Below are 13643 nucleotides of genomic sequence, written 5' to 3' on the forward strand. Positions count from 1 at the left end.
CTTCAGTCTCAAGAGGGTTTCCAGACAGGGCTTAGCCTAGGAGTTCCAGAGCTCTAATTAGCTACTAATTGGTCATTTAAGTTATAACAGCTTGTCCGTCCAATGTTCAGATCCTAAAGTATTTTACCAAATGAAGAAACTATTTTGCTTCCTAGGATCTTACTCGAAGTCCAGGCTTATATGACGCTTAGTGTTTATCAAGTACCTACTATTGGGGGCGCCTGGGTGGCTCAGTCAGGTGGGCGTCTGCCTTCGGCTCAGATCATGGTCCCAGGGTCCTTGTTTCTCTCTCTCCTCCCTGTTCGTGCTCTCTCTCCCTATCTCTGTCTCTCTCTCTAATAAATAAACAAAATCTTAAAAACAAACAAACCACCTACTATTGTATTACTAAGGACCCTGAAATCTCAGGATCCTCCTGCCCCTCAGAAATGGACTCGATAGGACATCACCAAGGCAAGTGTTCTTGCTATAGCTGGTCTGACTAGAAGGACAGGCTTATAGTAAGGCTCATCTGCTAGACTCCCTAGAAAAAGGAAAACAGATTTCCAAAGCGTAGCACTAACAGAGCTCAGAGAAGTCACCTTCTTACCCGAATGAAGTAGGAAGGGCACCAGTAAGTACCCAGGGCTTTACCCTTTACCCACATTCTGGCCAGAGAAGGAAATCTGGGCTCCAGTGCAGGGATCTGGCTCCTGGGCTCTGTCATGGTTGTGGGAGAGCTGGAGAAGAAATCTGCATCCCCATGCTAGGCTTAGGGCCAGCCTCCTCCCTCATCATGCACAACCTTGATCCAGGGGCAGGAACTGGCACTCTGCCTTTTTGAAGCCCAAGGACTTTGGTCTTTGTTTTTTTGTTTTGTAAGATTTTATTCATTTGGCAGAAAGGGAGAAAGAGAGAGCACGCGAGAGAGCGCACAAGCAGGGAAAGTGGCAGGCAGAGGGAGAGGGAGAAGCAGGCTCCCCGCTGAGCAGGGAGCCCAATGCAGGACTCAATCCCAGGACCCTGGGATCATGACCTGAGCCGAAGGCAGACACTTAACCCAGGGGCCCTGGACTTTTATCTTTGGAGCTGAATGAGCTGAATACAACTAGTGCCAAAGCTGCCTTTGGTAACCTTTTTTGTTTTTTTTTTCTCCCATTTAACATATCATAGACATTTTTCCACTACAACACTTACAGATCTACTTTCTCCCGTGGCTACATCATTTTTATTGTATGGATGTACAATAATTTATTTTGCCAATTCCCTTCTTAGAACATTTGAGTAATTTTTCTCTCCTTTAAACAACAGGGTTAAGGGTGCCTGGGTGCCTCAGTCAGTTAAGCATGATCAAATTCCCTCATCTAGCAGGGAGCCTGCTTTTCCTTCTCCCTCTGTGGCTCCCCCTGCTTGTGTGCACTTTCTCTCTCTCTGTCAAATAAATAAATAAAATCTTTTAAAAAATAAAAAAGTAAAATCTTTAAAAGAAAACAACACAGTAAATATCCTTGTCACTCTATTATTCCCTTTGACTAAATTCCTTAAAATTGCTGTTATCAGAGGGATGCACATTTAAAATTTTACTAAAATTACCAAATTACCTATAGAAAGATTATACTATTTTGCATTCCCATCAACAGTGTATGAATAGGGGCGCCTGGGTGGCTCAGTCATTGAGAGTCTGCCTCCAGCTCAGGTCATGTGGGATCGGGCCGCATTAGGCTCCCTGCTCCGCGGGAAGCCTGCTTCTCCCTCTCCCACTCCCCCTGCTTGTGTTCCCCCTCACTGTGTCTCTCTCTGTCAAATAAATAAATAAAATATTTAAAAAAAACAGTGTATGAATAGATCTTTTTTTTCATACTGTCCCCAACACTGGGGCTTTATCTTTTTAATTTTATCAATATGATGGGGAGAGTGATTTGTATTTCTTTCATTGTCAGTGTATTTGAATAACCTTTTTATAGCCATTTTTCTTTTTTCTACTGAGAACTACTACCTGTTAAAAACTTTGCCTATTTTTTTTTAAGATTTTATTTATTTGACAGAGAGAGACACGGCGAGAGAGGGAACCCAAGCAGGGGGAGTGGGAGAGGGAAAAGCAGGCTTCCCGCGGAGCAGGGAGCCCGATGTGGGGCTCGATCTCAGGACCCCGGGACCATGATCTGAGCTGAAGACAGACACTCAACACCTATTTTTTAAAAAATATGTCGGGCACCTGGGTGGCTCAGTCGTTAAGTGGCTGCCTTCGGCTCAGGTCATGATCCCACAGTCTTGGGATCGAGCCCCACATCGGGCTCCCAGCTCAGCAGGAAGCCTGCTTCTCCCTCTGCCCCTGCTTGTGTTACCTCTCTCGCTGTGTCTTTCTCTGTCAAATAAATAAATAAATCTTTTTTAAAAAAAATTTTTGTCTTCTGGGACGCCTGGGTGGCTCAGTCACTGGGCGTCTGCCTTTGGCTCGGGTCATGATCCCGGGATCCTGGGATCGAGCCCCGCATCGGGCTCCCTGCTCGCTGGGAGGCCTGCTTCTCCCTCTCCCACTCTCCCTGCTTGTGTTCCCTCTCTTGCTGTGTCTCTGTCAAATAAATAAATAAAAATCTTAAAATAAATAAATAAATAAAATTTGTCTTCTTGTTGATTTTATAGCAGTTCTTTACAAAGTAAGATTTGAGCCCTTTAACCATTAAATATTGCAAACTCTTTTCCTACTTTGTCATTTGTCTTCTAATCTTGCTTATGTTGTTTTTGCTGCACAATTTTCACTTTTATCTAGTGAAAATTGATGTAGGAAAAATGTTAGGGTTCAAAGCCAACAGCCAAGAAAGAATTCTTGAGATGTCTTTGGTGCAAAAAGGTAGTTTTATTAAAGCCCAGGGACAGGACTCATGGGCAGAATGAACTGCACTGGGGTCATGAGGAGTGGCCCATTATATACTTTCAAGTTGGGAGGGGGTTAGGGATAGTGTAACTCTCTAAGGAATTTGGAAGTTAGGTTTCCAGGACCTTGAGGGGGCTAGCTATTGTTGGGAAAATTTATTACTGACTAGTGAAACCTTAGTCATGACACCCTTCAGATGTGTATCAGTGGGTCATATGCTTGGAGGATAATGGCCAACAAGTATCTTGGAGGGGTAGAGATAAAGGAAGCTTCCTAGGGCATTTTTATATGTTTAAGTGGACTTACAGGATCCTGGAGGGTGGGGCTAAGATTGCCTTCTGCCTTTAGCGTATTAACAGTGAGGTAGTTGAGTCCCTAGAGGAATGTCACTCTGCCTGTTTCAAGGACTTGTCAATGGACTGTTAGCAGGAAATTTAATAATTTTTCTTCTGCCTTTGTTTCCCACATCAAAAACTGTAAATACTGGGCACCTGGGTGGCTCAGATGGTTGAGTGTCTGCCTTCGGCTCAGGTCATGATTCCAGGGTCCTGGGATCGAGTACCGCATCAGGCTCCCTGCTCCTTAGGAGCCTGCTTCTCCCTCTGCCTCTCTCTGTCTCTCATGAATAAATAAATAAAATCTTAAAAAAAAAAACAACTGTCAACACTAACCTTGGTTGTAAAATTAAGAAAGGCTTTTTCTACCCCCAAGATTATAAAAATATTCTCCTGTTTTTTCTTTTAGGATTTTATTTGCTTGTTAATATTGAAACCTTCAAACCTTCTGAAATTTACCTTTGTGTCTAGTATGAAGTAGGAGTTCAATTTTTTTTTAAAGATTTTATTTGTCAGAGAGAGAGAGAGAGAGAGAGACCACAAGCAGGGGGAGGGGCAGAGGGAGAAGCGGGCTCCCCCCCTGAGCAAGAAGTCCCAAGTGGGACTTGATCCCAGGACCCCAAGATCATGACCTGAGCCGAAGGCAGACAGTGCTTTACTGATTGAACCACCCAGGTGTCCCAGAGTTCAACTTTTTTATCCCCAAATGGTTAGTCAATTATCCAGGCATTTTTATGTGGCATCTAAGGCTCTTTATGAACTGACCTCATCCTACCTCTCCAACTTCATCTCCCACTTTTCTGCCTGGAACTCTAAGTCGCCCCCCCCACTTTTTCTTTTAAGATTTTCTTTATTTGTCAGAGAGAGAGAGAGAGAGAGAGAGAGAACACAAGCAGGGGGAGCGGAAGGCAGAGAGAGAAGCAGGCTGCCCCTGCCGAGCAAGGAGCCTGATTCGGGACTCCATCCCAGGATCCTGGGATCATGACCTGAGCCGAAGGCAGATGCTTACCCCACTGAACCACCCAGGTGTCCCTCTAGGTCCCCTTCTTATCAAACCATATATAGTTCCTGGAATGTAACATCTTGCTTTATTTCTCCACAACTTGGCACATGTTAGTTTCTCTGCCTACACTGCCCTTCCCTAGCTCCCTTTATTTCCCTGACCAGCAACTGTTTATCCTTCCAGAAAATTCCTGGCACATGGTAGGTGATAACGGAAATGTTGGGGTTCAGAGCCAATGGCCAAGAAAGAATTCTTGAGACATTTTCGGTGCAAAAATGTATTTTGATTATAGCACAGGGACATGACCCGTGGGCAGAAAAAGCTGCCCTGGGATTGTGAGGAGCAACTGATTATATACTAGCAGTTGGGGTAGGTAAAGACAAAGGAAGTTTCCAAAAGGATTTTCATATGCTAAAGAAGACTCATAGGATCCTGGAGGCTGAGCTCTTGTCGAGCTAAGGTTGTTGTTCCCTCTAGCAAATCATTAACATTAAGACAGTTGGGAGTTCCTGAAGGAAGGTCATACTCTGCCTGCCTCAAGTATGGCTGCAGGTTATAAGGAAATTTAATTTTATCTACATTTCCTTCTGCCTTTGTTCCCCACATCAGTAGGTATCATTAAATGTTTGTCAACTGAATGAATAAATCAATCACTTCTACCCACTTTTAGCACAGAGTGGCCTCCGTGGGTGACATGTGCAATGGAAGGATGTAAAATTGGGAAGTGAAGTTGACAGGGGAAATCCGCACAGCCATGTGATTTAGGGTGTCAGCTTCCTGCTGTGGTTCTGTGCCCTTGACTCGCCAGACCTGCCCACATCTCTCCCTCCTCTTCCCCTCCCTTTTCCAGCCCCAGACCAATGATTTCAGTTGGCTGCAGTCTTCTTCCCACTTCACTGTAGCATTAATCTTTGTGATACAACCATAGCTTCTACACCGACAGCTGGTGCTCTCCATAAAGGCGTGTATGCACACATGGGCGAGTGAGAGAGAGATGGAGAGAGAGTGTAATCCTTTTGCAGAGTCTTCCTCCATTCAGGAGTCCTGCTCTCTCACATCTGGGGAGCAGTTTCAGCAGCTTTCCTGGATGGGGAGGGGATGGTTTTTACTTCAGCCTCCCTTACAGCAATCTACTCTGAATACAAATAATAATCACTACCATTTGCTAAATCCCTACTATGCACTACCAGGCACTTTACATCCATTGTTTCATTTAATCCAAAAACATATCAGCAAGGCAGATATTAAAATCTCTATTTCACAGATGAGGAAATTTGCCCAAGGTCACACAGCTACTAAGGGGTACAGCAAGGATTTAAACACAATTGTATCTAAACAATAACTGTCCTAGATGATTCACAACCAACCCAGTGGGCAGCCTCAAGGCTAGAGGTTCAGGACTGAGATTCTCGGCTCCCCAGCCTCATATTCTAGGCACTCTACAGCTACTATCCAGTTTCTTGATTAGTACACTTCCGTATGCACTCATTCATTGATTTAACGACTTTTGTTGAGCTCAGTGAAACATACACTCTCTTTGAAATTAGCCAAAAATTTTATTATTTATTTTTATTTTTTTTAAAGATGTTATTTATTTGAGAGAGAATGAGAGATAGAGAGCACGAGAGGGAGGAGGGTCAGAGGGAGAAGCAGACTCCCTGCTGAGGAGGGAGCTCGATGTGGGACTCTATCCCAGGACTCCAGGATCATGACCTGAGTCGAAGGCAGTCGCCTAACCAACTGAGCCACCCAGGCACCCTAGCCAAAAATTTTAATCCCATCTCCACCACTATGTTACCTTAAGCAAGTCACTAAACCTCTCAGACACTGGCTTTACTTCACTCTGAGGATGATAATACCAATGTGCTGGATTATTCTGAGGATAAAATGAGATATTGGAGATCAGGAGGCATCAGTCACTTTTAAAATATTAGTCTGTTCTCCTAGCTAACACATGAAGAGTCCACACTCTCTTGTCTACTCAAAGATATTGCTCCTGCAATTTTCTCTTTCTCCTAAATTGTTAATTTTCCTCACTTTGCTGGATCAGCACATAACCTACTGTAATCGTGTTATCTACCAATTCAGGGGAAAAAAATCCCACCCTTAACTTCATTACTCTTCCAACTACTGTCCCATTTTGCTAGAGCAAAGTTCCTAAAAGGGTTGCGTATATGATGTAGTTTTTGGAATGTTGGTGAGGTCCAGAGCTGATGGCCAAGAAACAATTCTTGAGAGAGACATCTTTGGTGTAAATAGGTGATTTTATTTAAGGACAGGGCAGGACCCCTGGGCAGGAAAAGGTGGTACACCTGGGTTGTGAGGGTGACTGATTATATACTTGGGAGTTGGGGGAGGTAAGGAAAAAGGGAGGTTTCCAAAAGGACTTTGATATGCTAAAGAAGACTCTCAGGATCCTAGAGGCCTGGCTATTGTCAAGCTAAGGTTGTTTTTCCCCTCTAGCAAAGCATTAACATTATGACAGTTGGGAGTTTTCTGGAGGAACGTTATACTCTGCCTGCCTCAAGTATTTGTCAGTGGGCTGCAGGTTATAAGAAAATTTTATCTACATTTCCTTCTACCTTTGTTTCCCACATCACTATGGATGGGAGGGTGATGTTAGGGCTCCAGGAAATTGAGTCTATGGATCTATCAACAACCTAACTTCCATAAACCTGTAAGAATGCTTTTTTTCTTGTAAATCAGTAAGACTAATGGAGACTCATATCTTGCAGGACTGTGATCTCTGTAAGTTAACCATTTTTTTTCCTCTTCCCTTAGTTTTAGGGCAGCCAGTGATGCGGGAGAGCCAGGTTCTTTTCTCACGGACTCCAAGAATGAATCTCGTGGACAAAGGAGAGTGAGTAAAGCGAAAGGATATTAAACAAGGATACAAAAAAAGCTCTCAGGAGTGAGAGGGGTCCTGACAGGGTCGTCACTGAGGGCTTTTAAGGTTGGACTTTTATAGAAAGTTAACCAGGGAACTTAAATCTTTTTTGACTTCTCTACTTGACAGGACCTTTGTCTAAGTAGTAGGACTAGTGATAACATCTTTAATGGCTTACTTCTTTTTATTTTTATTTTTTTTTTAAAGATTTTATTTATTTATTCATGAGAGACAGAGACAGAGAGAGAGAGAGGCAGAGGGAGAAGCAGGCTCCCAAGAAGCAGGGAGCCCGATGAGGGACCCGATCCCAGGAGTCTGGGATCATGACCTGAGCCGAAGGCAGACGCTTAACCATCTGAGCCACCCAGACGCCCATGGCTTACTTCTTTTTAGGATGTTTATTTTCTATTGACCACAGGAGACTGTCATAAATAAGACTCCCCCCTCGGACACCTAGGGCAGGGGGGTCTGGAGTGTTCCCATATCTCTAGTTTCCTTACACGTCCGCATTTTTGGGATTTCTGTGAGCCTGATCATGGAGCCCCCTATATATCTCTTCCTACCTAGCCCTGCCTGTCCCTTTTTCACCAGGAGTGCCTGAGGAATCTCACACATATCCCCCCGGGTGGGGGGTAGTTTCAGGGTGTCAAATTGTGCTTTGCCCTCAGCTTGCTTTCTGCTCCCTCATCATATAGGCACTTGGTCCACTTCTTCACCTCCAATTCTTTTAAATTTTTTGTTTCATTTTTTATTTATTTAAGTAATCTCTACACCCAGCATGGGGCTCCAACTCATGACCCTGAAATCAAAGAGTGGCATGCTCCTCTGACTGAGTCAGCCAGGTGCCCCCTCCAATTCTTTTAATTCACTCTAAGCTTTGTCTATACTACTTTGCTGAATCCTCTATGTCAAGATCGCCAATGGCTGCCATTATGCCAAATCCAATAGTCAAGCCTCAGTCTCCATCTTACATGACCTCTCAGCAGCATTTGTCCTGGTTAATCATTCTCTCCTCAAAAAGATTTGACTTCTGGGATTTTCACTCTACCGATTTTTCTTTCATTTATTGGCTGTTCCTTTTCTGGGTCCTTTTCCTGACTTCTAAATGTTACAGGGCCCTTCACATCAGAATCCTTGGTCCTTATTTCTCTCTTTTTTTAAAGATTTTATTTTTTTAATTGACAGAGAGAGGGGACACAAGCAGGGGGAGTGGGAGAGGGAGAAGCAGGCTTCCCGCCGAGCAGGGAGCTCGATGCTGGGCTCGATCCCAGGAACCTGAGCCGAAGACAGTCGCTTAACCAACTGAGCCACCCAGGCGCCCGGTCCTCATTTCTCTTATGTCTCCCTCACTCCCTAAACTCATCCAATTTCAGGATCTTAGACATCATTTATACAGCCCTGACCTCACCACTGGGCTCCAGACTGATATATTCAAAAAGCCTACTTGGCTCCCCTCTTTTATGTCTTACAAGCATTTCAAATTCAACTTGTCCAAAAAGAATTATTTTCTCCTTCTCACTCATGTACTGCTTTCCCAGTTTTTCCCATTTAGTAAAGGACACTAACATTTGCACAGTTGCTGAGGTCAAAATCCCAGGGGTCATCCTTTATTCCACTTTCCTTCATATTCTTTAATAAAAAAATGGATCCTTAATCTGACCACTTCTTAACCACCTTAGGAGAGGCAGAGGGAGAGGGAGAAATAGAATCCTCAAGCAGACTCCCTGCTGAGCACAGAGCCTCAATTGCCTTGGGCTCAATTCCACAACTCTGAGATCAAGACCTGAGCTGAAATCAAAGAGTTGGCTGCTCAACCGATTGAGCCACCCAGGCGTCCCAAGGACAGCAAACTTCTGCTAAAACTCTAACAAATTGTAATCTGTCAGAGCATGCTTAGGGAACCAACTTTTTTTTTTTTTTTTTAAGATTTTATTTATTTGACATAGAGAGACACAGCGAGAGAGGGAACACAAGCAGGGGGAGTGGGAGAGGGAGAAGCAGGCCCCCCGCCGAGCAGGGAGCCCGATGCGGGGCTCGATCCCAGGACCCTGGGATCATGACCTGAGCCGAAGGCAGACGCCCAACGACTGAGCCACCCAGGCGCCCCAGGGAACCAACTTAATTAGCATTATTCTAATGGCAAAGACTAAAGGAATTGAGATGCTAGAAATTGCTGTGGAAGAGAGGGAGTAACTGGGCAAGGGCACCTCTGATGGGGGAATGGGAGCTTGAGCGTCCATCTGGACTCAGAGTGAATATACATCCATATATTCTATATATATCAAATTGATCATCAAACTGATTCCAAAGTTCTTAGTAATATTTTGCTTCCTATATTCCTTAATGCCAAGAGAGTCTTCTGGAGGGCAGGCAGGAACATAGCAATCCTTGAAATGCAGTCTTTCCATGGTGAATTAATATACTGATTTTCTAATTTATGTATCAGTCCTTTTTGAACATGTAAATCCCAGTAAGCTCCCCTGAGTTAGGATTCTCAAACTGAGTTGAGGCTTGGGCCCTGAGCTACGGTGACCAAGCAAGATGTTGCCCTGGCATCTAGCCCACATCCTTGGCTCTGTGCGAGGAACAGTTAGGAAGTTCTAAGAGTAAACCATAATTGAGGTGGTAGTGACTTCGATAAGGGGTAGAAGCAACTGCCTCTCCCCTGGCTCATGCACTGCACTCATCCTTTCTCTCTCAAATAAATTAATTAAAAAAAAAGTTTGCTGGGAGCCTGGGTGGTTCAGTTGGTTGGGCAACTGCCTTCGGCTCAGGTCGTGATCCTGGAGTCCCGGGATCCAGTCCCACATCGGGCTCCCTGCTCAGCGGGGAGTCTGCTTCTCCCTCTGACCCTCTTCCCTCTCGTGCTCTCTATCTCTCATTCTCTCTCTCTCAAATAAATAAATAAAATCTTTTAAAAAAATTTTAAAAAGTTTGCTATAATCAATTAAAAAAAGAGTGCTTCCTCCCTTTGACTTCCAGGGTAACAGGATTATCTGCCCACATGGCCAATTTTTCACCATCTTGAAGGTACTTCACTTTTCCAGTAATGAAGTACCACCTTAATTCATACTCTTGTTCACACAGGCCTAGGTCTGCTGCTGACGCCTAATTTTTTTTTTTTAAGATTTTATTTATTTATTTGAGAGAGAGAGAATGAGAGAGAGCACGAGAGGGAAGAGGGTCAGAGGGAGAAGCAGACTCCCTGCCGAGCAGGAAGCCCGATGTGGGACTCGATCCCGGGACTCCAGGATCATGACCTGAGCCTAAGGCAGTCGCTTAACCAACTGAGCCACCCAGGCGCCCCCTAATTTTTTTTTAAAGATTTTATTTATTTATTTGAACTAGAGAGAGTGAGAGAGAGAGAGAGAGCACGAGCTGGGTGGCAGAGGCAGAGGGAGAAGCAGGCTCCCACCAAGCAAGGAGCCTGATGCCGGGCTCCATCCCAGGACCCTGGGATCAGGACCCGGGCTGAAGGCAGATGCTTAATCTGCCTAATCAGGGGGCTTAATCCGCCCCCTGATGCCTAATTTCTAACCATCACTCCATCTATTTTTTATATCCTTTAATTATGTCTTTTTCCTGCTTAGAAAACCTTTACTATCTCTACAAAGCTCGAACCTCTTGGCTAAGTATTCTATATGAATCTACATTGTAGCTGAAGTGGCCCACCTGCTAGGTGTACCTTGGTTCTTCTTGCCAACATGCTTTTCCTAATTGATGTTCTGGGAATGCTCCTTCCTTCCATTTCTACCTATCCAAATGATACAATTTCATGGGAAAATGTCATCTCTAAAGTAATAGCTTTCAACATTTTCTAGTTAATGTCATCTGAGTCATTTTCCAAATACCACTGGTCCTATTATTAGATACTTTTTTTTTTAACATTTTATTTATTTGACAGAGAGAGAGAGAGCACAAGCACGGGGAGCAGCAGGCAGAGAGAGAGGGACAAGAAGACTCCCCGCTGACCGGGGAGCCTGACGCGGGGCTCGATCCCAGGACTCCAGGATCATGACCTGAGCCGAAGGCAGGCGCTTAACGAACTGAGCCACCCAGGCACACCTACATACATTTTTTTTAAGTCTATTTTTCCCATATTCATAGACATCGTTAAGAACAAACTGAATTTTGGGGCACCTGGGTGACTCAGTTGTTAAGTGTCTGCCTTCGGCTCAGGTCATGATCCCAGGGTCCTGGGATCAAGCCCTGCATCGAGCTCCCTGCTGTGCGGGGAGCCTGCTTCTCCCTCTCCCACTCCCCCTGCTTGTGTTCTCTCTCTCGCTGTGTCTCTGTCAAATAAATAAATAAAATCTTAATTAAAAAAAAAAAGATGGAGCGCCTGGGTGGCTCAGTTGGTTAAGTGTCTGCCTTCAGCTCAGGTCATGATCCCAGGCTCCTGGGATCGAGCCCTGCATCAGGCTCCCTGCTCAGCGGGGAGCCTGCTTCTCCCTCTCCCACTCTTCCTGCTTGTGTTCCCTCTCTCGCTGTGTCTCTGTCTGTCAAGTAAATAATTAAATCTTTAAAAAAAAAAAGAACTGAATTTCTATGATTAAATCACAAACTAATAAATAGAATAATTATTTTAGTAGTTTAGATTACAATAACAGTTAAAAACAGAAACATACACACAAAAAAAACAGAAACACAAAAGAAATAATTTATCATATGCTGAAAGATAACAGTGGTTGTCTTTAGGTAATGGGGCAATTCTTTTATATTTTCCAAAATTTGCAATAGTTGCAATAATGAACATGTACAAGTCTTTTTTTTTTTTTTTTTTAATTTGAGAGAGAAAGAGTGGTACAAGTCCAAGCGGGCGGTGGGGGAGAGGAAGAAAGAGGGAGAAGCACACTCCCTGCTGAGCAGGGAGCAGGATACATCCCAGGACTCTGGAATCTTGAACTGAGACAAAAGCAGATGCTTAACTGACTGAGCCACCCAGGTGCCCCAGATGTATCAGTCTTATAAAGGAAACACACATACATGTGTGTAAATTATTTTTTTTAAAGAAAAGAAACAACTAGATAGTTAAGTGTCTTAGTTGGGATCTCTCTAAAGTCACACCTTGAGACAAGGACTGGGCACAGGCCATTTATTTGGGAGATGATTTCAGGAACCAGAAAGAAGGGAGGGGGAAATGAGATAGAAAAGCGGGGGGGAAACAATATATTAACCAGTTAAGGGCACCTGGGTGGCTCACTAAGCGTCTGCCTTCAGCTCAGGTCATGATCCCAGGGTCCTGGGATTGAGTCCCACATCAGGCTCCCTGCTCGGCGGGGAACCTGCTTCTCCCTCTCCCACTCCCCCTGCTTGTGTTCCTGCTCTCACTGTCTCTGTCTCTGTCAAATAAATAAATAAAATCTTAAAAAACAAATAAAAAACCAGTTAATACTATAGGCAACTGGAACCAATCCACCTAGGGAAGCCTCTGAAAAACTATGAAAACCATACCTCATAATTATCCTACTGGAGAATCTGTTGGCTAGAGCATTTACCTAAAGATCCTTGTCCCTCTATTTTTTGGGGGTTTCCCCTGGAGACCTACACTCCCTCACCCTTCCAGGTTGCAGTTACACATAGCCAAGCAGCCTTCTGTAGAGTGGAGAAAGCTCTGGGGCAGCAAAGCAGAGAAATACTATAGTACATGATTGATACTGTGGGTTACCCAACTCCACAGCTATGTCAGATCTGGCAGGTTGATGCATCACACAAATCTCCTACAACAAGACAGAGTAATTGTTGGGAAATTCTGGGTCCAACCTCGTTCACTTCTATTTCCAGCAGATGGTACCTGTCCAAGTGCCTAGTGGTGTATGACTCCCAAAGGTGTTACCCATGAGAACCATTGACCTACTAAGGCCTGACTCTATAGTCACATCCTCCCTATTACTTCCCATGTTACTCCTTTGAGTGTTTCGACCTTATGTGAATACAAATTTCAGACATTTATTCATGCAGCCCACCAAGTGATGTCCTGGAAAAAGCCTGGATTTTGGAGTCAAGAGATGCTGGCTGTGGTTCCATTTACTGTGTGACCCTGCACAAGTCATTTAGCCTCTTTTTTCAACTGCAAAAGGGGGATGATAATGGTCCCTATTCCTAAGGTTGCTGTGAAGATTAAATGAGATAATCTCTATGAAATATTCAGTACAGTGTCTGATGCATATAGTAAGAGCCCAAAAACCATTAGCTATTGTTTTGTTATTAAAAATGGTAGCTATGGGGTGCCTGGGTGGCTCCATTGGTTAAGCGACTGCCTTCGGCTCAGGTCATGATCCTGGAGTCCCGGGATCGAGTCCCACATCAGGCTCCCTGCTCAGCAGGGAGTCTGCTTCTCCCTCTGACCCTGCCCCCTCTCATGCTCTCTATCTCTCATTCTCTCTCTCTCAAATAAATAAATAAAATCTTAAAAAAAAAATGGTAGCTAAGGCATGTTTCTTAAACCAGTCTCTGGCATTGAAGAGGGTTCCCAGTTGAATGGGTAAGACAAGATAGAGTACACGGTCAGAGTCCACATTGAAATCAGTGAAATATGGTACAGCGGAATCATGTACAGGTGCA

The sequence above is a fragment of the Zalophus californianus genome, chromosome 4, assembly GCF_009762305.2.
Source record: "Zalophus californianus isolate mZalCal1 chromosome 4, mZalCal1.pri.v2, whole genome shotgun sequence".
In the NCBI taxonomy this organism is placed as follows: Eukaryota; Metazoa; Chordata; class Mammalia; order Carnivora; family Otariidae; genus Zalophus; species Zalophus californianus.